Source organism: Trachypithecus francoisi, unplaced genomic scaffold (genome assembly GCF_009764315.1).
Source record: "Trachypithecus francoisi isolate TF-2019V2 unplaced genomic scaffold, Tfra_2.0 Lachesis_group2, whole genome shotgun sequence".
NCBI lineage: Eukaryota > Metazoa > Chordata > Mammalia > Primates > Cercopithecidae > Trachypithecus > Trachypithecus francoisi.
Genome location: NW_022681465.1, coordinates 149,582,729 through 149,609,311, shown reverse-complemented (window position 1 = coordinate 149,609,311; position 26,583 = coordinate 149,582,729). Strand labels below are relative to the sequence as shown.

Below are 26,583 nucleotides of genomic sequence, written 5' to 3'. Positions count from 1 at the left end.
TATATAAAATTACCAGCTGGTCTGAGACAGAAGCAGAAACAGAAAGGGAATTTTGTCAATGCTTCAGCTAGAGACAGGGTCAGACACAGCTGAAGGACCTTAAAGCAGAGAGCAGAAAGTCAGGGGACAAGCATCTGACACTGCCAATCATTCCTTCCTTCCAGAAGACTGTGCTCTCTTTCTTTAGAAGACTTTGAGTTTGATTTAATGACATAATGCCTTTGCTAAAGGGAACTTCGTATGTTCTGAGATCCTGAAGACCTAAGCAAACTCTGCATACTTTCCTAACTTTCTTTACGTTGTCAACAATGAGGTAGGCTTTTTTATTTTTTATTTTTTTGAGACAAAGTCTCGCTCTATTGCTCAGGCTGGAGTTCAGTGGCGTGATCTCGGCTCACTGCAAGCTCCGCCTCCTGGGTTCACGCCATTCTCCTGCCTCAGGCTCCCGAGTAGCTGGGACCACAGGCACCCGCCACCACGCCCGCCTAATTTTTTGTATTTTTTTAGTAGAGACGGGGTTTCACGGTGTTAGCCAGGATGCTCTCGATCTCCTGACCTCGTGATCCGCCCGCCTTGGCCTCCCAAAGTGCTGGGATTACAGGCGTGAGGCCCCACGCCCGGCCACAATGAGGTAGGTCTTTATAAACGATTGAGCGCACGTGTTGAAAGCTCTTGGAGCCCATAGTACATTGTTTGCTCAGCATCCCCAGCTTTCACACAATCAGTTCCTGTCTTCTGGAAATGGCTCCGCATCACTCCAGCCTCACCTGCCCATACCTCTCCCCCCAGCCTCAGGGGCCAGCAGGCACATTTATACAGCATCATCACCTCGTGCTTCCTTGCTAGAAATACGCTCATTTTGAGACCGAGAAAGCATCAAAGGAAATGTTTTGGAGTTACGTTGGCTATGGAGCTCAGAATTTTCTTGAGCAAATACAGGAAGAATAGATTTGGGACTGAGGAAGGGAAAGCAGGTGACTCTCAGGGTGTTTGTGGATTATCCACATGTCAATGGCCAGTGGGCAGTTAAACATACTGACCTGCAGTTCCCAAAAGAAAAGAAGCTGCAGACGTAGATTGAGAGCCACCAGGAAACAGGCTGTCCTTGAAGGGATGAGAACAGCTGTAGCTACCCAAGGAGAGTGAAAGAGGCCAAGAACAGACCCTTATATGAAAGAAGAGGAGGAAAAGCCAGCCAAAAACGATTGCAAATGTGAGAGGAGCTGTGGGTCTGAGGAGACAGCCTGTGACTCATATGGGTGCCCCGTGTTTCGCAAACCACTGGTTTTCAGTATTTTTTGTCTAGGATGTCAACATTTGCAGATACATTCATGTTCCTGCTTGTCTAGTGATCTGTCCACATGCACCATTAATTCCTAACTGGGTGAGATAAAATATCTGGCCTTGTGTCTGCCATTCCGTTCCGATTGCAGAGGTATCCGTTACAACTTTTTGGAAAAGATCCAAGTGACTGGGTAGCAATGTCATAGCCCTGCTAACTTATTGTAGGCCAAAAAAGATAGAATCTATCTTTAGGTTTCTTGATTTCTTATTTTGATGGAAAAAATGGGCTCTGTAACTTCCTTCTTGTAGGGAACCAGCAAAGGAAGACAGGCTGGTACTGGTGGGTCAGTGAGAGCATCACAGATTCAGGTCCAGTTTTTGGTCTTGTCCTACCACTTGGGACTATCTCCTTCAAGTATTACCAATTTTTCACCAGAAATGAGATAGAGTAAGAGTCATGGCTGCCTGAATACCACCTAGTTTCTTCCTCTCATTTCCATGATACCGGAGTCAAAAACATAGAAATATTGGTTTGGTTGTGTGAATATTTTTGTGTTTCAGTTCACCAGTCATGGAAAATAAATGGACATGGTTGCAGTTTGAACTACATCCCTGAGGTTTATTTATGTATTTAAAATGTAAGTTTAGTTTTGCAGTTGAGTAAAAGAAGGAGTACTTGGGATAAGTTCAAAATTCACAAAAAGTACAACTTTTGGTTCACAGTATGGGTCAAAGCCCTAGCTATTTATTCTTAGCTGTCTTTTTCGGAGAGAAGTTGAGAAAACATCTTCCTCTTTACTAGAAAGGCCTATGAAAAATGGGTTACTTAATATTCCTCCTCTATTTTCCTCTGAGTAAAGGCACATATTCCTAAATTTAGTAAACTTTAAGTAGATCTTTCTCCCCTTGTCACATCCTTCCTGTTTTGTTCATGATCTAGGGGATTGGGGGAAGTATTTTTTTTAAGTAGGGTTGCTGTTTCTCTTTCTGCTTGAGCATTAAGGATAGATCCTATGTAGTAATTCCTGAGCATCCTGCCCTCAACAGAAGACCAGTGATGAGGTTAATGAGGTGTTGGAAGATGGCAAAACCAACTCCAGTGTTACGCTTTCCAGCTTTTTAATTAGGAGTCCTGATGAATGGCTTGCTTGTAAAATACTCTTTCACTGGGTGACACCCCTACCCAGACAGGAGAGATGAGGAAGCGCATGGTGAGATAAAACAGGGCAGTCAGTCCTCTGCTTTCTCCCAAGTTTGTCCAGCTCACATCCAGGGCCTGTAGCTGTCTGTAGCTGCCATAAATAATGTCCCAGGGGCTTCCAGAGGCTTCCAAAGGCTAGAGCTGCCAGTGCAGCATGAATTATCACGGAAACATGAGATAGCTGGGAGCTTTCTCTTGGCATTTTTCTCCTGCAGACCACTGGGCTGGATCCAGGGTCTCCCACAGTTTTTTGTGTGTGTTTATTAGATGGAGCCTATATGGGCTGTTGTGGAACTGGGTACTTCCAGGTACTCACAGTAATGAAACCAGAAGGTTTTCAGGGGCTATCCTTATTAAACAACCTAGGAGACTTGTGCTTTAAGAATATGCCAGTGGAGCACCTAAGAGGAAGGGTTCTGAGCACTGCCCTAATTGTGCCATGATAGATGTGTGTTCCGGTATTTTCCAGGACTCTGTGGACATTATCATTGGGACACAGCCACGTTTCTTTTTCCCAAATGAAAGAAGTTTTGTCCAGAAAAGACGTCAAGGCTGAAAAGACAAAACAGTGTGACTACATGTGAGTGGATGAGGTGCAGGGAAAGAATCTCTTCTAGGAATAGAAATATAACTCCTGTATTTTAATTGTACAAGTTGTGTTTCCCCCTAGACTGATCTTTGGACAATTTTAAGAGATTAAGAAACCCACAGATATTATACTCAATATCTGGGTGACGGATTCATTTGTACTAAAATGTCAGCATCATGCGATACACTTTTGTAACATGTCTGTACATGTACTCCTTGATTCTAAAATAAAAGTAGAAAAAAGAGACAGGAAATCAGAGTTGTAAGAGCAGTGATAGCAATTGGTGCCATTTGCTACCCCACTTTTAAAAAATAACTTAGCTGAGCACAGTGTCTCATACCTCTAATCCCAGCACTTTGGGAGGCTGAGGTGGGCCGATCACCTAAGGTCAGGAGTTCGTGACCAGCCTGACCAACATGGTGAAATGCGTCTCTACTAAAAATACAAAAATTAGCCTGGTGTGGTAGCACACACCTATAATCCCAGCTACTTTGAAGGAGGAGAATTGCTTGAACTCAGGAGGTGGAGGTTGCGATGAGCTGAGGTCGCGCTGCTGCACTCCAGCCTGGGTGACAGGGCGAGACTCCGTCTCAAAAAAACAAACAAAAACTTGATTTTTAAAAAATTTGGTGACTCATTCTATGAATTTTAACATGTGTATAGCTTCTTGTAACCACCACCATAATCAGGGTTCAGAACAGTTCCATCACCCACCCCCACTAAGCTCCCTTGTGCTGTCTCTTTATAAGCATATGCTTCCCTGACCCCTAACCTCTGCCAACCACTCATAAGTTCTCTATCCCTATAGTTTTGTCTTCTCAAGAATGTCATGTGCATGGAATCCTACAGCATGTCACCTTTTTGAGATGGGCTTGTTTGACTCACCAAAATGCCTTTGGGATCAATCCAAGTTGTGTGTATATCAATAGTTCGTTCCATTTTATTTCAACATATGGATGTACCACCATTTGATTATTCATTCACTTGATGAAGGACATTTGAGTTGTTTCCAGTTATTCAAGTCCTTTATTATTATTTTTAATTGTGCTAAAACATATACAATTTTCCCCTTTAGCTATCTTGAAACATACAAATCAGTACCTGGTATTAATTACGTTCACACTGTTGTGCAACCATCACTACTATCTGTTTCCAAAATGTTTCCATCACCCCACATAGAAACTGTGTAACCATTAAGCAATAACTCTCCATTTCCCCCAGATCCTGGCAACTTCTCATCTTCTTTTTATCTCTATGAATTTGCCTGTTCTAGATATTCTCATATAAATGGAATCATACAATACTCGGCCTTTCGTGTCTGGGTTTTTTCACTTAGCATAATGTTTTTAAGGTTCATCCATGTTGTAGCATGTATCAGCACTTCATTCCTTTTTATGGCTGAGTACTATTCCATTACGTGTATACAACACATTTTCTTTAAACACTCTTGTAGGGGACACTTGGGTTATTTATACTGTTTGGTTATTGTGAATAATGTTGCTATTCACATTGGCATACAAGTATTTGTTTGTGTCCCTGCTTTTAATTTTTTTTTTTTTTTTTTTTTTTTTTTTGAGACGGAGTCTCGCTCTATCGCCCAGGCTGGAGTGCAGTGGCCGGATCTCAGCTCACTGCAAGCTCCGCCTCCCGGGTTTACACCATTCTCCTGCCTCAGCCTCCCGAGTAGCTGGGACTACAGGCGCCCGCCACCTCGCCCGGCTAGTTTTTTGTATTTTTTAGTAGAGACGGGGTTTCACCGTGTTAGCCAGGATGGTCTCGATCTCCTGACCTCGTGATCCGCCTGTCTCGGCCTCCCAAAGTGCTGGGATTACAGGCTTGAGCCACCGCGCCCGGCCTTAATTTTTTTTTTTTTATTTTGAGATAGGATGTCACTCTGTCACCCCGGCTGGAGTGCAGTGGCATGATCTCGGTTCACTGCAGCCTCAACCTCCCCGGCTCAAGCGATTCTTCCACCTTAGCCTCCAGAGTACAGGCACACACCACCACACCCAACTAATTTTCTTTTCTTTTCTTTCTTTCTTTTTTTTTTTTTTGAGGCAGAGTCTTGCTCTGTCGCCCGGGTTGGAGTGCAGTGGCCAGATCTCAGCTCACTGCAAGCTCCGCCTCCCGGGTTTACGCCATTCTCCTGCCTCAGCCTCCCAAGTAGCTGGGACTACATTAGCTGGGACTACAGGCGCTGGCCACCTCGCCCGGCTAGTTTTTGTATTTTTAGTAGAGACGGGGTTTCACCGTGTTAGCCAGGATGGTCTCGATCTCCTGACCTCGTGATCCGCCCATCTCGGCCTCCCAAAGTGCTGGGATTACAGGCTTGAGCCACCGCGCCCGGCCATAGGTTTTTTTTTTTTTTTTTTTTTTTTTTTGAGACGAAGACTTGCTCTGTCGCCCAGGCTGGAGTGCAGTGGCCGGATCTCAGCTCACCGCAAGCTCCGCCTCCCGGGTTTACGCCATTCTCCTGCCTCAGCCTCCCGAGTAGCTGGGACTACAGGCGCCCGCCACCTCGCCCGGCTAGTTTTTTATATTTTTTGGTAGAGATGGGGTTTCACCGTATTAGCCAGGATGGTCTCGATCTCCTGACCTCGTGATCCACCCGTCTGGGCCTCCCAAAGTGCAGGGATTACAGGCTTGATGGGTTTTCACCACGTTGCCCAGGCTGGTCTTGAATTCCTGGGCTCAAGTGATCCACCCGCCTCGGCTTCCCAAAATGCTGGGATTACAGGTGTGAGCCACTGTGCCTGATCTTTTTTTTGAGACAGGGTCTTGCTCTGTCACCCAGGCTGTAGTACAGTGGTGTGATCTTGGCTCACTGCAACCTCAGCTTCCTGGGCTCACCTGCTTTTAATTCTTTTGCCACCCCTACTTTTTAATTTAAATTGGCAGGGGAAGGAAGATTTTAGTTCTAAGAATCTGATATTTTGTGTGAATCTAGTCATTGTTCTTTGTATTTTGTAAGCTTAAAGGATTTTAGGAATTCTACCCATTTTTTTGTCCATTAATGTCCCTTGTGTCCTGAGAGGAGGAAGACGGTAGTCAGAATTTGGTTATGGAAAAAGGGGACTCGTGGAAATGACCCAGGGCCCACTGGGGGAGCCAGCCTCTGTTTGCGTGCCCTGGCTTAAGTCGTGGTGTAATCGTTTGCTTGGGTCTGGAAGTAGTCTTTGATAACATCTCATGTGATCCACTTTGTCTGGCCCTTGCTTCATTTCTCCACAGGGTTTGCCAGGCCATTAGGAGAAGACTTAAGGAGATAGGGGCCAAAAGTACCATGTGGGAAGAAGCTTTCACACTCTGCAGGATCTGTTTTTATTTGTAAAATGTGTCTGAACCTACCCAGACTCAGAGCTCAGCTAATTCCACACCCATTTAGAATGACTGGTAGTAGGGCCAGTTTGAACTGTAAAGTGTTTGGGAAATAGATTATGATTACCTTCACGGATACACCTTCAAAGAACTTAATAGACTTTCTTTAATTAAGTGATAGCTATAATTTATATTTAAGTAGCTTCATTTGTATACAGTAGGGGCTAAAGTCATTAAAAAGCAATGGTATTTTTAAGTAGTGCAGTTTCTCTTCCAATGTTGCTAGTTGGCCTATTAAATTTCCCCTGATAAACATTGTAAAGATAGGAGTTCAGTCTAGCCTTTCTTATCATGAATTGCCACTCCATAGAGACTAAGAAGTATAAGGTTATCATTCTCTACAGCTGGGCTTGCCCTCTTTGTTGACTGGATATATAGCAGAGTTTTTTTTTTTTTTTTTTTTTTTTTTTTTTTTTTTATGTGCATAAGCATTCTTTTGCTCCTAGAGTGTAACAAACCCTCCCCTTTACCAGTCCCCTGCCGTAGCCTTCCGCCAAGCCTAATATTCTCACCCCAAGAGATTCTTTTGGCTTAAAACCCTTCTTTCCAGGAAGTTGTTAAATCTAACAGAAAGTGAGAGAGAGAGAGAGAACCAGAGTCCACATACACATTGTTAAGTGTCAGAGAGTTCTAGGAGGGGTGTGTGTGTGTGTGTGTGTGTGGCGGGGGGATGAGTGTGTACGTGTGTGTGTCTGTGTGTTTCTGTTTTCTTTTGAAAGGACGAAAGGACTTGTAAACCTATTCTGGATCACCTGGATGATCACTCGGGGAGTGTCTGACCATACTCTTTCAGTTTCCAGGTTTGCATGGAAGTTGATGCTCACGCAGGGACCGAGGGAAGGCTAATACTACCCCATCGCAAGGTAGACTGAAGAGAAGACAGAGTGTGAAAACTATGTCATCAGTGGCTCACACTAACTAAGGCATTCCAAACTCAAAAAAGCCTGGTGGTTGATGCCTTATTCATTGCAGGTGAAGGTGAACACAGAGCCAGCTTTGTATGTCCTAAGGTCATTAGGATTTTTTCATTGAATAGTCTTTTGGGATTAAATTGATTAGCCTTTAAAAATAATGGAACAGAGGTTAACATGGGTTTATCATTAAAAAGGAATAATTACAACAATGATAATAATAACTTAGGAAGCCCTTTGTGTGTCCTGGGCACAAGGCTAAATGCTTTCCTTGCATTGTTGCATTGAATCTTCACAACTTCCCCATGAGTAAGTATTCTTACTACATCCACTTTACAGGAAAGTGGATAGAAACTAAGAGGTTCAGTCACTTACCCAAATCACACAGTGGGATTTAAACCCAGGCAGTCTGACTCCAGACCCATCATCGTAAGCCACTATGCTGGCCTCCCACAGTGAAACAGAAAGCGTAAAACTATATTGCAGGATTCTAGTTTCTAAGAATCTGGTATTTTGTCTGTGGAAACAACTCAAGCATCCATCAACAGATAAATGGATGGTGCATTCTGTCACATTTATGTCAATGTTTTGGATTTTATTGGCACTGTAACTTTGTTTTTAATTTATAAATAAATCACATATATTTACACGTTTGGGTTTAATAGTTGTTTACTATTAAACAACTTTAAAGAACTATAAGCATATGAGGTTTATACCTAGTTTTATATATTTGTGCATATTTTAGTAATATTATAATAAAAGCGGCTTAGGTCAACACTGGCAGGCCACAGTATTATGTCATTAACACCCTGAACACATTAACACTGTTTACTTTAAATAAAATCCCTTAATAGCCTAAGAGACTGAACCTATTTTGATGGCCGAGAATGAAGAGGTCATGAGAAGGTGCAAAACAGAAGTTCAGAAATGGATCTGCAGTTGGCTATGAGGCACCAACCGGGCAGGGTGATGGTTATTTTCTCTTAGCTTTTTGAAGACCAGATTCTGCTGTCTCCTGGCCACTGTCGTCATGTTGAGAAGTCTGCTGCCACTGTAAATGCCACTGTGGAGGTCATTATTCTTTCCTCCAGCTATTTGTTTTTGTTTGTTTTTTGTTTTTGAGACAGAGTTTCACTCTTGTTGCCCAGGCTGGAGTGCAAAGGTGCGATCTCAGTTCATCGCAACCTCCGCCTCCCAGGTTCAAGTGATTCTCCTGCCTCAGCCTCCCTGGGATTACAGGCATGCTCCACCACGCCCCACTAATTTTGTATTTTTAGTAGAGATGGAGTTTCACCGTGTTGGTCAGGCTGGTCTCGAATTCCTGATCTCAGATGATCCGCCCGCCTTGGCCTCCCAAAGTGGTGAGATTACAGGTGTGAGCCACTGTGCCTGGCTCTTCCAGCTGTTTTTAATGTAGTTCCTGTGTCATTCTTCACACTCACAAAGGTGTTCCTAGATGTGGATATGGTTTTATTTGTTCTGTAGGAGGCTCCATTTCCTTCCTGAACCTCAGGATTCTTGTCTTTCCTCAAAACTGGAAAATCATCCGTGATAATCTCTCCACATACCATCTCACCACATTTCCATGCTTCTGTCCTACAGAAACTCCTCCACTCGTTCTATTTTTCATGCCTCTACCCTGCTCATTTATCTCACCACATGGCATTCTGGTTAATTTCTGCAAATCTATTTTTCTGTTTTCTGTATTCTCTTCAGATGTGTTCAGTATGTTATTTAACCCATACATTAGGATTTTTTTTGATGGAGGGGGGAAGTTTATGCCATCATTTACTTTTTAAAGCAACTTTACCAAGATTGAATTTATGTACAATAATGCATACCTATTTATTTTTATTAATATTTATTTTGTGTATTTATTATTCCTTTAATTTCCCAAGTTTTCTTTTTTTAACTTTTATTTTAGGTTCAAGGGCACACGTGCTGGTTTGTTACATAGGTAAATTTGTGTCATGGGGGTTTGTTGTACAGATTATTTCATCACCCAGGTATTAGGCCTTGTACCCAATAATTATCGTTTCTGCTCCTCTCCTTCCTTCCATCCTCAAGTAGACCTCAATGTCTGTTGTTTCTTCCTTTATATTTATAAGTTCTCGTCATTTAGCTCCCACTTACAAGTGAGAAGGTGGTATTTGGTTTTCTGTTCCTGTGTTAGTTTGCTGAGGATAATGGCCTCCAGCTCCATTCATGTTCCCACAAAAGACTAGTCTCATTCTTTTTTATGGCTGCATAGTATTCCATGGTGTATAGGTACCACATGTTCTTTATCTAGTTTGTCATTGATGGACATTTAGGTTGACTTCATGTCTTTGCTATTGCGAATAGGAGCACATCTATTTAAATTGTACAATTAGATCCGTTTTGATGAATGTATATACCCATGAAATCACCACCACAGTCAAATACAGAACATTTCTACACCCCTAAAACTTTCCTTATGACCCTTGGGAAATTTTCAATAATTATTTCTTCAGATATTTTTTCTACTCCCTCCTCTCTCTTCTTCCTCTGGAATTACAATCATATGTATATTGAACATCTGGATATTGTTCCCCCAGGTCTCTAAGGTTCTCTCCATTTTTCTTCAATCTTCATTCTTTCTGTTGTTTGGGTGTGGCATTTCTGTTGCATTATCTTCATGTTCCTTGATTCTTCCTTCTGCTATCCCCAATATTCAGTTAAACCCATCTAGTGAACTTTTAAAATGTCAGATTTTGTACTTTTCAACTCTAGAATTTCCCTCTTTTTTATTTTATATGTGTTTTAGTTTTAATTTCTCCACTGAGACTTCCAAGCTGTTCATTCAATGTATATCACATTTTCCTTGGATTCTTCGAACATATTTGTAATAACTGGTTTAAAGATTTTTGTCTGCTAAATGCAACATCTGGAGCCACTCATAATCAGTTTCTATTGGTTGCCTTTTTCTCTGAGTGTAGAGTGCACTTTAATGTTCTTTGCATGTATAGTAATTTCTGGTTGAAAGTTGGGCCTTAAGACTGAGCACGGTGGTTCACGCCTTTAATCCCAGCACTTTGGGAGGTCGGGGCGGGTGGATCACAAGGTCAGGAGATCGAGACCATCCTGGCTAACACAGTGAAACCCTGTCTCTACTAAAAATACAAAAACAAAATTAGCTGGACATGGTGGCAGGCGCCTGTAGTCCCAGCTACTCGGGAGGCTGAGGCAAGAGAATGGCGTGAACCCAGAAGGTGGAGCTTGCAGTGAGCTGAGATTCTGCCACTACACTCCAGCCTGGGTGACAGAGGGAGACTCCATCTCAAAAAAAAAAAAAAAGGTTGGGCCTTATAGATAATTCATTGTGGCAACTCTAGATCCTGTTGTATTCTTCTGAGGACTTCTGAATTTTTGTTCTAGTAGGCAGTTATCTTCTTTAGTCTCCAACCACAAACTTTGTCCCCTTGTGATACCCAGCAGCCAGTATCTCTCTTCTTATGGCTTCCCATTGCTGCTTTTCTGCCTGCCCCTTTGGGGGTTTTCCCTGTTTCTGTGTAATTTGGTAGTTAGCCAAGGATTTCAGCAGAGATGGAAGTCACCTTCTTTGTGCATTTTCTTGCTTATAGATGCTCCCTCTCCCTGATTTATAGCTATTTGGCTGATTTTAGGCTGTCTCTGACGTTTCAAGGCTACAGGATTCAATTTTCTGCCACCTGAATTGTGCATGGTTAGGAAATGTACTAAGTCTGTTTGTTTGTTTGTTTGTTTTTAAAAGGCAGCACATTCACAAAGCTCTGTATTCAAGGGGAGATTTTGCTCTGGTTTCTGTCCACTTTTTCACCAGGTTCCTCAGGGTCTTTTACCACATATGTGTAGTTTAGCTTTTGGCCAGAGACCTGGACAGAGTTTATACTCAGAGTTTTATACTTCTTCTGTGGTTTTTCTGCTGCCAGTACTTTTCCTGTAGACTTCTAGCTACTTTTCAGCCTTGAACTCCAATCTGTGGAACCCTTAGCTGGTAAGGCTGCGGTTTTTCCGTGGCTGTTTTTCACAGCCCTCGCTGTGAGGGTTGGACATCACCCTCAGGTGGGGAAGATATAAACTTGAAATTCCTACTCCTTCCTGTGGCGGTTTTTAAGATTAAAGTCTCCTGCTTCTATCTGCTTTTGGATTCTCTCCAGGGTCTTTAAAAAAGTTTTTTTTTTGTTTTTTTTTTTCCCCCAAAACTTATTTTTATCATTGTTATCAGTGGGAACATTTCAAAACCACTTCAATCCTCTGCCATTTCTGGAAGTTTCTGCCTATTGGGTTTTTAATTTCAATGTCTCCATTTTTCATTTGAAGTTGTATTTAGTTACTTTCTGAATTAAATCTGCTAGTGTTTATGATAGCCTTTTTATTTCTCAATTTTAAGTCCTTTTTGAAAAACGTATTGGATCATTTTAAAGATTCTTATTTTATGGCCTGTATCCAGTCAGTGTCCTGAAGCTTTTGAATGTTCAGTATCTGAAGCCCTTGCATGTTCAGAAGTACAGTTGGTGTGTCTGCTGGCTCTCTCTCATTTAACTTTTTGTAAGTAATTTTTGAATTATAAGCTATTGATTGGGGTGCAGTAAACATGGAAACACCAAGCATCCTGATTGAGGGCTTTAGATCTACAGAGAGGCTTTTCTTTGCTATCACCTGGTGTCCCAGGAATATCACGGACCTCTTTCTTATGTTAATTTCTAAGGCTAAGGGTTCCTAGACCAAGCAGGTATAACTTTGTAGCCCAAATCTTCTTGAGGACAGGCTCATGATTATAAAGTTTTGGAGAACTTTCTTCTTCATGGCACAAGGTTGAAGAGAGCTGCATCCTCAGGCCAATGAATAAGCTATTTTTTTTTTTGATCCATCCCTTCTCTGACTAGAGTGTAGTTCTTCGAAACTCCTGGCTAACAGATGTCTCAATTGCAGTTCCTGCCTACCTTCAGCTCAAGACCTAGTTTCCTACCTGCTCCCACTCCCTGAGGAGTTTAAAAACCTCATCTACTTGACTAATGAACCCCCAGTACTGCCCACCTACTGCTATGATTTTTTAATTTTCCTCTTTGATTTGACTGTCTACTTTGGGAATTTTAAAACAGAAGTAAAAAGAATAGTATAATAAACACTCATACACCCACTGCTTAACAACTTACATTAGAGTTTTCCAGAGAACCAGAAGCAACAGGGGGTATGTGTGTGTGTCTGTGTGTATGAGATAGTTAGATATTTATTTTAAGGAATTGGCTTGCACGATTGTGGAGGCTGGCAAGTCCATCATACCTGCAGGGTATGATGGCAGGCTGAAAACTCAAGAGCATGGTAGTACTTGCCTGTAGTCCCAGCTACTTAGGAGTCTGAGGTGGGTGGATCCCTTGAGGCTAGGAATTTGAGGTTGCAGTGAGCTATGATCATGCCATTGCACTCCAGCCGAGAGACAAAGTGAGACTCTCATCTCAAAATAAATAAGGAAAAAAATACCTAAAGGAAGAGCCGATGTTGTGGTTTGAGTGTGAAAGCTGTCTGCTGGCATAACTCCTTCCTCCTCAAGGGAGGTCCGTCTTTTTCCTATTCAGGCCTTCAGCTGATTGGATGTGGCCCACCGCGTTATGGAGGAGAATCTGCTTTACTCAAAGTCTAATTAAGTGTTAACCTTGCATAGCATATACCTTTACAGAAGTATCTAGAATAATACTTGACCAAATATTGGTGGACTGTGGCCTAGACACATTGGCACATAAAATTAACCACTATACAACTTAATAATAATTCCCTAATATCCTTCAGTAAATCCTTAATAATTTTTAAATATCATTTAATATCCATTTCATATTCACATTCCTCCAATTTTTTCAAAATTGTCTTTCATAGTTATACTTTGCAAATCAAGTTCCAGTCAAAGACTAAGCATTCATTTAATTATTGCATCTTTTAATTCTTCCTTAATTTAAAACAAGTGGAAGAAATCTTCCAGAGAATATGACAAAAAAACACCAAAAGATGGAAAATAAGAGAGAGAGAGAAAAAAAAGAATATTAAACGATCAAATCAGGAAGTCAAGCTTCTACTAACAGTAGAGCTGGGTTGGCAGGGGATACTTAATAAATAGATGAGACAATTATCTAATAAATTGTACCAGAGAATTTCCTAGAACCAAAGGACATACGTTTCTAGATTGGAAGGGCCCACCACAAACTCAACACAGTGAATAAAAATATTCACACTAAGGCTCACTATTAAAACATTTCAAACACTGGAGGTGAAGAAGATACTGAAAACTTCCAGAGGAAAAGAAGGCATGCCATGTAATTGATCAGAAATCAGAATGATATCACACTTTTTCATTTCAGTATTCTTAGGGGACAAAAGAACAATGTCTTCATGTTTATGAGGGAGAATAATTTCCAACTGAAATTTCCATACCCAGCCAGACTGTCACAAAAGTAAAAGGCTAGAATAAAGACATTTTCATGACAAAGCCCCTTTTTAAAAAGGGACTTTCCATGTACCATTTATAAAAAAGCTATTGGAGGATATTTTAAAAGATGGGTAGGTGGGTGAAGAATAAATCAAGAAAGAAGATTCTGTGGGATCCTAGAACAGCCAGTCTAAAACAGGAGGGGGTTATAAGGAATCCCAGGAAAATTGTGGAGGGAAGCCACAGGGTGACTGCCCTGCAGGAGGCCCCGAGAACAGCCTCATGAATTGGAGAAAGAGATTGGAGGGCTTCAGAATGGATATTGCAATGAAAAGTTGAAGTGATAAGCAATGTAGTTGACTGTACTGAGAGACTTTTTATAGAGTTTTACCAGAAAGTTTGGGCCTGAATTAATGACTTTTTTTTTTTTTTTTTTGAGACAGAGTCTCACTCTGTTGTCCATGCTGGAGTACAGTGGTGCGACCTCAGCTGACTGCAACCTCCGCCTCCGGGATTCAAGCAGTTCTCCTGCCTCAGCCTCCTGAGTAGCTAGGACTACAGGCGCCTGCCACCATGCCCGACTAATTTTTTGAGTTTTTGGTGGAGACGGGGTTTCACCGTGTCAGTCAGGATGATCTCGATCTCCTGACCTTGTGATTTGCCAGCCTTGGCCTCCCAAAGTGCTGGGATTACAGGTGTAAGCCACCACGCCCGGCCTGAATTAATGATAAGCAGGTTGAAAATGGAAGCAATAAAAACCAGACACTGCTGTAAGAAAAGAAACACAATCATCTGTGTGGTCTTTATACAACTAACAGTTACATAGTTTTACTATGTAAACATTGAATGTTGATCTAACCAATGGTGTGCTGTGGCTACATAGGGAGAGGGCAAACGGCACTGGGATGCAGTGGAGTCTATGTATACATCTGGCTGGCGGATAGGGCAAGAAGCTAAATCCTTATTTCCCATAATGAAGCCAATAGATACTGTTTAATATTGAAGAAAAATCAGGAAATACAATGTCAACATGATATTTAGAAATACAAAGTTATCAAAAGAAATATCTAGAGGAAATGAAAGTAGTTGCCTCTGGGGAGCAGGAAGTGGGTGCAACGGGAGGGGAGGCTGCTGTGTTTTGTTATAAACCCTATAGTACCATACGACTTTTTAAACTATGGATCTGCATTCATTTGATAACATTTTAAAATAAAAAATTTAAAATTCATTAATTTCAGATTTTGTTTGTTTTGTGATAGGATCTCACTCTGTCACCCAGGCTGGAGTGTAGTGGTGCGATCCCAGCCCACTGCAGCCTCGACCTCCCAGGCTCAACAGATCCTCCCACCTTAGCCTCCCAAGTAGCTGGGACTATAGGCATGTGCCACTACATCTGGTTAAGTTTTGTATTTTTTGTAGAGAGGGGATTTTGCCACATTGCCCAGGCTGGTCTCAAACTGCTAGGCTGAAACAATCCTCCCGTCTCGGCCTCCCAAAGTGCTGGAATTACAGGCATGAGCCACCACGCCCACCCTAATTTCAGATTTTAAAATACTCTTAGTAACTTACTGTGGCACACATCACCATGCAGTATAACATCATCATGCTGGTGAAGTTCTAAGTCATCGTCACCTTCTTCAGGGCAGGATATTCTACCTCCTAAATTTTCATTGTCCAGTTCAGTAGCCACTAGCCATGCATTGCTATTTCAATTTAAATTAATTAAAATTACATAAAATTCAAATTTTAATTCTTCAGTCACACAATTCACATTTCCAAGTGCTCAAGAGTCACATGTAGCTAATGACTACTATACTGTGCAGCACAGATATCATGTCCATCATTATAGAAAATTCTATGGACAGTACTACCCTAAATTGTTCTCAGATTTATCCCTTCTTCCCAGCATGTTGCCATTCTCTCTGAGGCAGTATAGAGTAGTGACGGAAGGTGTGGACCCTGGACTTGGAATACATGAGCTCAAGTATGGGTGTCATCATTTACTTGCTGTGTGACTTTGGGTATATCATATAACCTCTTGGTGCTTCAGTTTCCCCATCTATAAGATGAAGACACTAAGAGCATCATCACCTCCTGAGGGTTGTAAGGGTAGACTGTGATAATGTATTTATATTAAGTGCTTAGCACCATGCCTGGCCCATGGGAAACACCCAGTAAAGGTTGCCTGCTGCAATTACTCTTCCTCCTCCTCTTCCTCCTCCTCCTCTTCAACTCCCCATATCCTGTCAGCCACTTCTGAGCTCGCAGGCAGCCCTGAAGGACAGTTCCCAATCAAACTCAAACTTCCCACCTCAAAGCCCACCTCTCTCTCTTTCTCTCCCCAAGGTGCTCCAGGAGCTTGTCATTCCAGAGGCAGAGCAGCCCAGAAGTCCTGGGATTTACACCTCTAGTAGAAACCAACCACAGAAGGATGGAAGTCAGTGGGTAAGTACCCCAGCTTCCCTTGCTGGGCAATTCTGAGGTGTTTCCTCCACAGTCCCTCAGAGCGCCCCCGTTGGAATTGAGACCAGTTTTCTACAGCAGTGACCTGCTCAGGGATATGCCCTTTTTTGGCCCTTCTCCCTTCCACGTCTGCCTTTCTCCTCCCTCAACTTGTACTTGGACTTTCCTCTCAACCTGCACCCAAGTCATGGTCTCAGGGTCTGTTTTGGGGGGACCCACGCCGAGACTGTCATTATCATCATCGTCATGCCTCAGCCTCCTGAGTAGCTGGGATTATAGGCATGTGCCACCATGCCCAGCTAATTTGTGTATTTTTAGTAGAGATGGGGTTTCACCATGTTGGCCAGGCTGGTCTCAAACTCCTGGCCTCAAGAGATCCTCCTGCCTCGGCCTCCCAAAGCACTGGGATTATAGGCGTGAGTCACTGTGCCTGGCCAATTTATTTTCTCCTTATCTCAAGACTAACCTCCTGCAGGAGCCTCCTGGTTGATTTTCCCACCTTCTTTTCCATGGTACAGCTAGAGCTATCTCAGTTTAATCAAAATGTCAAGTTATGACTTACCTGCTTCAAATCTCCACTGGTTTCTTCTTGCCCAAAGGCAGAGTGGAAGCTTAGTCCTGCAATAAAGAACGTTCCCAAATTCTCCTGATTTGTGAAGTAAGTTTCCTACTTTACCAGCTTCACCTCTGGCAAGTTGTGCTGCTCAACATCCTTTAAACCTGCTGTTCTTGTACTTGGGCCCAAACCCGTCCTGTGTCCTCTGACTGGAGTCCTAATAATAGCAGTAATAGTAAATACTCATGGACCACTTTCCCTGTGCCTTGCAGTGTTTCTGTGCAATCTGTGTGGCTTAGTTCACTGAATCCTCATGCCAACTGAGTGAAGAAGCTTACGCTATTCTCCCCGTATTAGAGATAGGGAGACCAAGTCTTACGGAAATCACAAATACAGTAGTAGCATCAGAGGACTCCAGAGCTTGTGCCCTCTACTTGGCAGGAAAGTGATGTCACACACACATAGTTAACTCACAAGAAAGAAACTTTATTTAGCAGAGAGAAAAGAAAAAGTCGCAGTTAATAGTGTGGGTGATCTGCTCATCCTTCTACTCCTTGCATTTGTGCTCCCAGGCCAGTGAGAGGTGAGGTGGGAGTCTGCTGTTGCCCCAGTTTTCTGGGCCTCTCATTCCAGGAGCACTTTTTGGCTAAGGGTGATGATGGTGCTTAATTATTCACTATATTCATAGGATGTAGCCCCCAAGCACATGTCAGTGACCTCCTCTGGTGCCCAGCTGAAGAAGCAGTGATCTGTGATCTGTTTCCATGTGGGAGGAAGGAACCGCCATGTTGGATTGGCCCAAGGATGGTACATGCGTCTCCCTGCAGGCTTGTCAGGCGTGACTTTGACCACGTGTGGCTCCCTTTCATGCGCAACTCTTTGGTGTCTAATCCATGAGTGAGGTGAGACTCCATGGTCCTGCTTCCTTTTCCTGCTTCCCCACCTGGTAGACACCTGCTGTCTTTGTCTGGGCTCCTGTAAAAACATACCACAGACTGAATAGCTTGTAAGAAATTTATTGTTCACAGTTCTGGAAGCTGGGAAGCTCAAGATCAAGGCACCAGTAGATCTGGTGTCTGGCAAGGGACAAGCCTTCTGGCTTTGTTCTCACAGTGGAAGAGACAAGGCAGTTCCAGCAAGCCTCTTTTATACCGGTGCTAATTCCTTTGGGAGGTCCTACCTCCTAACACTATCACACTGGTGATTCGGTTTCAACACATGAATTTTGGGGACATGCGAACAGGCAAACCGTAGTGCCTGCTTGTCTCTTCTGATAGAGCTGAAACGTTACTCGTCTGGGAAGTCTTCCCTAACTCCCCTGAGTAGAATTTTCGCTCCTACCTGTGTTCTGGTAGCATCCAGTCCATATTCCTCTTAGTGCTCTCCTGTTACATTCTAATGATTTGTTCGTATATCACATTCACCAGCTAAGTTGTGAATGTGAACCTCTTGATAGTGTCGGTTTTTTGTTCTCTGGATTCTCTGGTGTCTGTTACAATCCCTTCTTCCAAACCAGGAATTCAGAAAGTACTTTATTGCTTGGTTGTCAGGAAGGCAGATCTCCTCTCCATGCCTTTTACACTTTTTTTTTTTTTTTTTCTGTTGAGACGGAGTCTCACTCTGTCGCCCAGGCTGGAGTGCAGTGGCCGGATCTCAGCTCACTGCAAGCTCCGCCTCCCGGGTTCACGCCATTCTCCTGCCTCAGCCTCCCAAGTAGCTGGGACTACAGGCACCCGCCATCTTGTCCGGCTAGTTTTTTGTATTTTTTTAGTAGAGACGGGGTTTCACTGTGTTAGCCAGGATGGTCTCGATCTCCTGACCTCGTGATCTGCCCGTCTCGGCCTCCCAAAGTGCTGGGATTACAGGCTTGAGCCACCACGCCCGGCCTTTAAACTTTATTTTTTTATTTTTTCTGAGACAAGAGTCTCACTCTGTCACCCAGGCTATAGTGCAGTGGCATGATCTCGGCTCACTGTAACCTCTGCCTCCCAGGTTCTTCTTGTGCCTCAGCCTCCCGAATAGCTGGGATTACAGGCATGTGCCACCATGCCTGGTTAATTTTTGTATTTTTAGTAGAGATGGGGTTTCTCCATGTTAGCCAGGCTGGTCTCGAACTCCTGACCTCAAATGATCCACCTACCTCGGCCTCTCTAAGTGCTGGGATTACAGGTGTGAGCCATCACACCTAGTCCCATGCCTTTTAGAAAAAGGAATGAGATCAATTCAGAGTGGTTATTATAAAGAATCAGTCATGTTTCTCATAGAACCTGGAATACCAAAAATATTTTGTCTCTATTCACTTTATTTCCCTTTGGTTTATTTGTCTTTTCCATGGGATCACTATTTGACCTTAGGACTCTAAGGAGCTAGTTTCTGAAAAGTAATGTGAGCTGTTGAGTTTTAATCCTTAGATCTATAAAAACATATGTATATTATCTATTTTCATACCCAGATTAAGACATTGCCTCCAGCCAGCCAATTCCCCCTCTCCTGTCCCTGAATCATGGAACTGGCACCATCTCTGAAGAGTTTCCTAGTTGTCTTTCTGTTTTTGTAGCTTGTGAAAGATGTGGTTTTTAGTTGTGTGATTCTTTTTAAGCTGCTTCATTTGTTTTTGGACTGAATAGTAGCATAGCTACCCAAACTTGGACAGAAACATCAAATTCAGAATCTCTGGAAGTACAGCAGTAAGAAGCTAATTACTTCATGTTTTCAATATGAATGAGACTCAGATACAGAACAGAATCACTGCTTCCCTGTTCTAACTCCCACCTCAGCTATGCTGGCAAACTTTGTTTTTCCTTTCGGGTTTAAGGGAATATGTTGGGAATAAAAAGCATTTTCCTCTACTCCACCTGCTGAATGGAATGAATAAAAGCCTCCATGAAAGATCTAAGTATTTAGCAAATACAACTTCAGCTTCCAAAGTTTCATGTCTGAAATAAATTTCAGAGTTTCAGATTTGAGTCCAGGCCAGATACATGCAAGTTGATACTGATTATTTGTGTCCTTTGGCAGAGGGTCTAGGGAAGTGTTATAATTCAGCTGTGTGGGGAGAGAGGATGATCGTGTATATGTGGCTTCTCCGTGGTTGTCTGCAGATGGTGGAGAATGGAGTCCACCAGCTTCCCTCTTCTATCACTGGCTTCTACCTCCCTGGCTGGCCTCCCTTCACCCCCTGCCACCCCTTGCTTTCTATACTTGAGCCTCACTGGCATCATGCTTCTTCCTGCCACAGGGCCTTGGCATATGTTGCTGCCTCTATCTGGACTGTTCTTCACAAGTCTTGCCATATCTCTTTAACTAGTCAACTCTTACTCTTCCTTCAGATATCAGCTCACTTCCTGGGGGAAGCTCTTAAGTGAAATGAAGTGAAATCCCCTTCTTATATGGTCTGAGAATACTGGATACTTCTTTGCAAGCAGCTGTGACAGTTGCAGTTTTACATTTCTCTGTGTGATTCCTTGGGTAAATTACTTCCTAAAGTGTGGTATATGTATGACGGGACAGATGATATGTGGATGTCCTTTTATGACGTTAAAGTTATTGCTTATTTTAATGTGTATTAGACGAAATATCTATATAGTACTACTAGTAGTGAATACTTACACTTTTATGAGTATTTTTGCATACAATGGGCCTTAAAGTAGATAAAACAATCCATCTTACATAAACTATATGAATTAGAAGTACCATAATCAGACTTCATTTTGCCCCCATGATTCAATTACCTCCCATCGGGTCCTTCCCATGACACATGGGGGTTATGGGAGTTACAATTCAAGATGAGATTTGGGTGGGGACACAGCCAAACCATATCATGGGCTGGTCTTGAACTCCTGGGCTTAGGCAGCTTCACTTCATTTCACTTAAGAGCTTCCCCCAGGAAATGAGCTGTTATCTGAAGGAAGAGTAAGAGTTGACTAGTTAAAGAGATATGGCAAGGCTTGTGAAGAACACTCCAGTTAGAGGCAGCAGCTCCTTCCTGTGGCAGGAAGAAGCATGATGCCAGTGAGGCTCAAGTATAGAAAGCAAGGGGTGGCAGGGGATGAAGGGAGGCCATTATGGTACTTCTAATTCATACAGTTCATATGGCAAAAATTTTGGAAGCAGTATGCAAATGACTGAAATTTGAGAAATGATGTGTTCATCAATATCTGTCTCCCTTTATGAGAGTGTAAGCTCCAGGAAAGAGGTTTTCTGTGCATTCTTGCACCCACCAGACCTAGTACATATTTAGGTCTTAAGAAATATTTGTTGAAAGAATAAACAAGTGATTGAATGAAAAACCTAGTGATTTAACAAGTGCCCCTCCCAAGTAACATTGGAACAGGTGATTAGAAAGAAGGTTACGGTTTTATTGAGGATCATCCATATAGATTGCAGACAGGGGATAGGATGGAGCTTTGTGGACTTAGAGTGTTCAGCTTCAGATGCCCAGAGACTTGGCAGTCACAGGGCTGCAGGGGACCATGCCTGTTACCCTACTCAGAACAGTTCAATAGCATCCTGGGCAGGTATTGTCACAGGATAGATTCCTTGGGAAGCAGACTCTGAGATGCAGATTAGCACATGAGAACTTTACTACAGAGTGTTCTTAGAGCGCCTGTGGAAGAAAAGGAACCAAAATAGGGCAGAAGGAGAAGTTGGGACATTCCCAATAGAGGCCTCTGCTTACCCTATGAAAAGTTTTGAAGCTGGAATGATCCTCTAGAACTGTCTAAATAATTAGGCTGGGTGTAGTGGCTCATGCCTGTAATTCCAGCACTTCCGAAGGCCGAGGCATGTGGATTGCCTGAGCCCAGGAGTTCAAGACCAGCCCATGATATGGTTTGGCTGTGTCCCCACCCAAATCTCATCTTGAATTGTAACTCCCATGATCCCCATGTGTCATGGGAGGAACCCGATGGGAGGTCATTGAATCATGGGGGCAGGTCATTCCTGTGCTGTTCTCATGATAGTGAATAAGTCTCACAAGATCTGATGGTTTTATAAAGGGCAGTTCCCCTGCACACACTCTTTCTTGCCGGCTGACATGTAAAACATGACTTTGCTCCTCATTTGCCTTCCACCGTGATTGTGAGACCTCCTCAGCCATGTGGAACTGCGAGTCATTTAAACCTCTTTCCTTTATAAATTGCTCAGTCTTGGGTATGTCTTTATTAGCAGTGTGAGAACAGGCTAATCACCCTGTCTCTAAAAACAAACAAACAAACAAACAAAAAGAATTATACACCTGTACACCCGTGTAGACCACTTCGGGAGGGGTAAGACCTTGGGTAACAGCTTTCTTCATCAAGGCCATCCTTGAAGGTGCTGATGGCTAAGGCCAGTCTGTAGGTAATACTGTCAGCGGCTGAGAGAGTGATTTCTGAAGAGAGATCTGGGTGACACATCACAGAGTCCATCATGGGTGTCTATCCAGGCTCTATATGAAGACCTCTCTATGAATATTTGAGTGGCAGATGCCAATCGCTATCTGTAAATGTGTTTCAACCATGATTGGAATGGCTTTCGTTCTTAGAAAGTTTTTTGATTTACATTGAACCAAAAAACACTTTATTTATTTATTTATTATTTTTTGAGACGGAGCCTTGCTCTGTTGCTCAAGCTCGAGTGCAGTGACACCATCTCAGCTCACTGCAAGCTCCGCCTCTTGGGTTCATGCCATTCACCTGCCTCAGCCTCCTGAGTAGCTGGGACTACAGGTGCCCACCACAACGCCTGGCTAATTATGTTTGGATTTTTAGTAGAGACAGGTTTTCACCGTTTTAGCCAGGATGGTCTCGATCTCCTGACCTCGTGATCTACCTGCCTCAGCCTCCCAAAGTGCTGGGATTACAGGTGTGAGCCACCGCTCCTGGCCTTGAAAAGCACTCCTCGTCAAGTTCTGAATGCCTCTACTCATTTTGTTGACCAGAGCAAGAAGAACAATATGACCCTTGAACTAGCTGAAGAGAGCTATGGTATCTTTTAAATCTTCTCTTAACTAAACAAATCTCATTTCTTTAGCTGTTTTTTGTTTGTATGTTCTGTTTTGTATGGTCATCTGTTATTCTCCACATAATTTTGTTTTAAAATTTATCAGTTTATTTAATATGCAGCATCCAGAATATTATCTGGATAACAGTCCACATGTGGACTGACCAGCTGAAACTACAATAGGGGAATTATCATCATCTGGGTCTTATTAAACTTGGAGTCAACTAAGATTCTCATCTTTTTCACATGCACTGCTGCGGAACAAGATCTCTCCAAATATGGATTCATGAAATTGATCACTTGGAACCTAAATGGGGCCTCTAAAAGGTTATTTTTAGTCCTAGCTTATTATATAATATATAAGATTATATTTATTATAAAAATAATGGCATATATTTATTTAATCCTTACTATATGCTAGATATTATGTTAAAAATACTTGGATGCCTCCCTCTCATTTAATCTTCCCAACAACTCTGTGAGGTTGATACTATTTGTATCCTCATTTTACAGAGGACGAAATGGAGGCACAGACAGATTAAGTAATTTGCCCAGAGTTACAAAGTCAGTAAGTGGAGGAGTCAAGATTCCAACTCTGGCTGTCTGACTTCAAAGCTGTCTTCTTCTGTATCTGTGTCTTACGTTGATTTGTGCTAATTTAAATTAGGGAATGACTTAACAATATGTAAAGATAGTACCTTGAACACACCTAGTGTTCTTCTGAGAATCTCAGAAGGCTTAGAAAGATAGCATTTTTTTTTAAAGGAAATAAAGCCAAAAAATTAGCACTTTCTCCAGCACTATAATAAGTTTTTTCAGAGAAAGGACCACCTTTTTTCATCTTTGAATACTCTGTATCTAGCATAGTATCTAAATCATGTTTATGACAGTTACCAGTTTATTGCTTTTCTGCTCCAAATCTACTCTTTGCATGGTTTTGCTATACTGAAGCTGAACCCTGAAAACATTTCTATACCAGCTGATATGAAGTAACGTTTGTCAGTAGAGGGCGCTAGAGGGGGGACACTATCAGAAGAAGGGGCATTTCTTTGGGGTTCTTTTTTTTTTTTTTGAGACGGAGTCTGGCTCTGTCGCCCAGGCTGGAGTGCAATGGCCGGATCTCAGCTCACTGCAAGCTCTGTCTTTCGGGTTCACGCCATTCTCCTGCCTCAGCCTCCCGAGTAACTGGGACTACAGGCGCCCGCCACCTCGCCCGGCTAGTTTTTTGTATTTTTTAGTAGAGACGGGGTTTCACCATGTTAGCCAGGATGGTCTCGATCTCCTGACCTTGTGATCTGCCTGTCTCGGCCTCCCAAAGTGCTGGGATTACAGGCTTGAGCCACCACGCCCGGCCTCTTTGGGGTTCTTATACTTTTCTTGTGGCTCCTATGTTTCTTCTTGCTCCTATGGTGCAGTGGCCACTGGGCAGCTCCCTGTGGAGACTTGCTGGTGCACACCTTTTGGCGAGTTTTGCTGGCACTCCAGCAAAACTTCCAGAGAGTTTCACCAGCATTCTAGTGGGAATGAAGCACCTTGGTGAAATTCTTCACCATCCAGTGGGCCACAGCCACATCTCGAATGCAGCCTGAATCTCATCTTGAGAGTATGTCTTCTTTCAAGTGAGTTCCTTCCTTGAGTACTCTCCTCAGCTTGGAAGATAGTAGTTGCTCCCTACACCTGCTATTCCAATGTTTTTTAGAGATCTCCTTACCCTTCTTAAAGTTAATGCCTTTTACTAGTTAACAATTCTTTCCATTAAAATGTCCCCTCTGTTCAAATGATTGGTGTGGTTTCTGTCTCCTGACTGAACCCTGACTAATATAGACAATAAATGGTTAATGGATAGGCTGGGCATAGTGGCTCACACTTGTAATCCAGCACTTTGGGAGGCTGAGGCGGGCAGATCACTTGAGGTCAGGAGTTTGAGACCAGCCTGGGCAACATGGCAAATTCCTGACTAAAAATACAAAAATTAGCCAGGCATGGTGATACTACTTGTCTGTAGTCCCAGCTACTCAGGAGGCCGAGGCAGGAGAATCACTTGAACCCAGGAGGCAGAGGTTGCAGTGAGCCAAGATCACGCCACTGCCCTCTAGCCTCGGTGACCGAGTGAAGTTTTTTGGGGTTATACATTTTCTCTTTCTTTCTTTTCTTTCTCTCATACCTGTCCTTCATTGCCTTCCTTTCTTTCCTTCTTTCTTTTCCTTCCTTTCTTTCCTTTTTTCTTTCTTTTCTTTTTTTTCTTTCTTTCCTTTCTTTCTCTCTCCCCCTTTTCTCTTTTCTTTCTTTCCTTCCTTCTTTCTCTTTCTCTCTCTTCTCTCTTTCTCTCTTTTTTCTTCTCTCTTTTCTCTTTTCTTTTCTGTTTTCTCTTTTCTCTTTTCTTTTCTTTTTTTTTCTTTTCTTTTCTTCTCTGTTGCCCAGGCTGGAGTGCAGTGGTGTGATCTCGGCTCACTGCAACCTCCCCCTACTGGGTTCAAGCAATTCTTATACATTTTCAAGCAATCTGTAAAACCTACCTCTTTTTGGCCAGGCACAGTGGCTCATGCCTGTAATCCCAGCACTTTGGGAGGCCGAAGTGGGTGAATCACGAGGTCAAGAGATAGAGCCCATCCTGGCTAACGTGGTGAAATGCCGTCTCTACTAAAAATACAAAAATTAACTGGGTGTGGTGGCGGGCGCCTATAGTCCCAGCTACTTGGGAGGCTGAGGCAGGAGAATCACTTGCAACCCTGGAGGCGGAGGTTGCAGAGAGCCGAGATTGCGCCACTGCACTCCAGCCTGGTGATACGAGACTCCATGTCAAAAAAAAAAAAAAAAAAAAGCCTACCTTTTTTTCACCTCAATTAAGTATACAGCAGATTTCAGTGGTACCAAGGATATGGAAACGTATTTCCCTCTCATGTGATCTTTCTGCACAACCATCTTGGATTTGCAATTTTGTCCTGTATTAGCAGAAACAATCTGCCCAGTCTTAAAACTTGTACCATTTCCTGGGTCAATAGCACGGTCCCTAATGCAGGTGTTCTATTTTGAGAATGCAATAGATTTTACTATTCATTTCCACAGGAAGTTGCTAAATTCTTAATACAGTTGATATTCCCAGGCTCTGAACAGTCTTGTTTTCTAATCCATGCAAATTATATACAAGTTAGTATATAATACGTTCCTACAACTTATTTTGGAGAATAAGGCATATTCGAAAATAATCCAACTTCTTATTCTTATGTATCTATGGGTCAGACTTAAAAAAAATATTTCCTAAGAAAACATGAAATGTGAAAATCACAGTGAAGTGTGTCTCTGTGACAATTGGCACAAATTGACTATTTACATCTCTATCCCCAAACACTTTGGCCAAGTGAACCAAATCCTTAAATTGAACACAGTTCCAAACAGGGAGTGCCCAACCCTTCATTAAGGCTGATAGAAAAGCACATCCAGGACATGTGAGGTTTTCCTTGTTTATGTAATGAAACAGACACCAATGTTTAGCTGCTGAATGTGTAAATATAGCCTGCGTGACAGTGGGGAGCTAAGAAGGAAGGAAGCAATTTGGGAAATATCCCCTTCCCACATCACAAACATTCTCAGAACCATCAGAAGACCCCAAAGCTAGGTCCTACAATATGTGCGTTTTATAAAGCAAACCCACCCTCTGGCTTTGGGCAGTGTGTGACCTGATTTCTCTTTTTAATTTTATAACTAGGGTGGAAAGCTAACAGTGTAGTATGTCATGGTCAATATGTCAACCACAAAGTGGGTCCAACGTTGCAGAAAGATTCCAATAGTCATTTAGTACAT

The 26,583-nt window shown here is 42.6% G+C and overlaps 2 long non-coding RNA genes across 2 annotated transcripts in view; both read left to right on the top strand.

Moving 5' to 3' along the window:
- The window catches only part of LOC117065687, a 284,692-nt gene that overhangs the window by 138,987 nt on the left and 119,122 nt on the right, over window positions 1-26,583 (top strand). Inside the window, exon 3 of the long non-coding RNA XR_004430022.1 lies at window positions 16,128-16,226. This is a non-coding gene — a long non-coding RNA (uncharacterized LOC117065687). The remainder of the gene's footprint in view (window positions 1-16,127; window positions 16,227-26,583) is intronic.
- LOC117065688 lies at window positions 507-7,837 on the top strand. The gene is made up of 3 exons (XR_004430023.1): window positions 507-635; window positions 5,983-5,988; window positions 7,828-7,837. It is a non-coding gene; the product is annotated as an uncharacterized LOC117065688 (long non-coding RNA).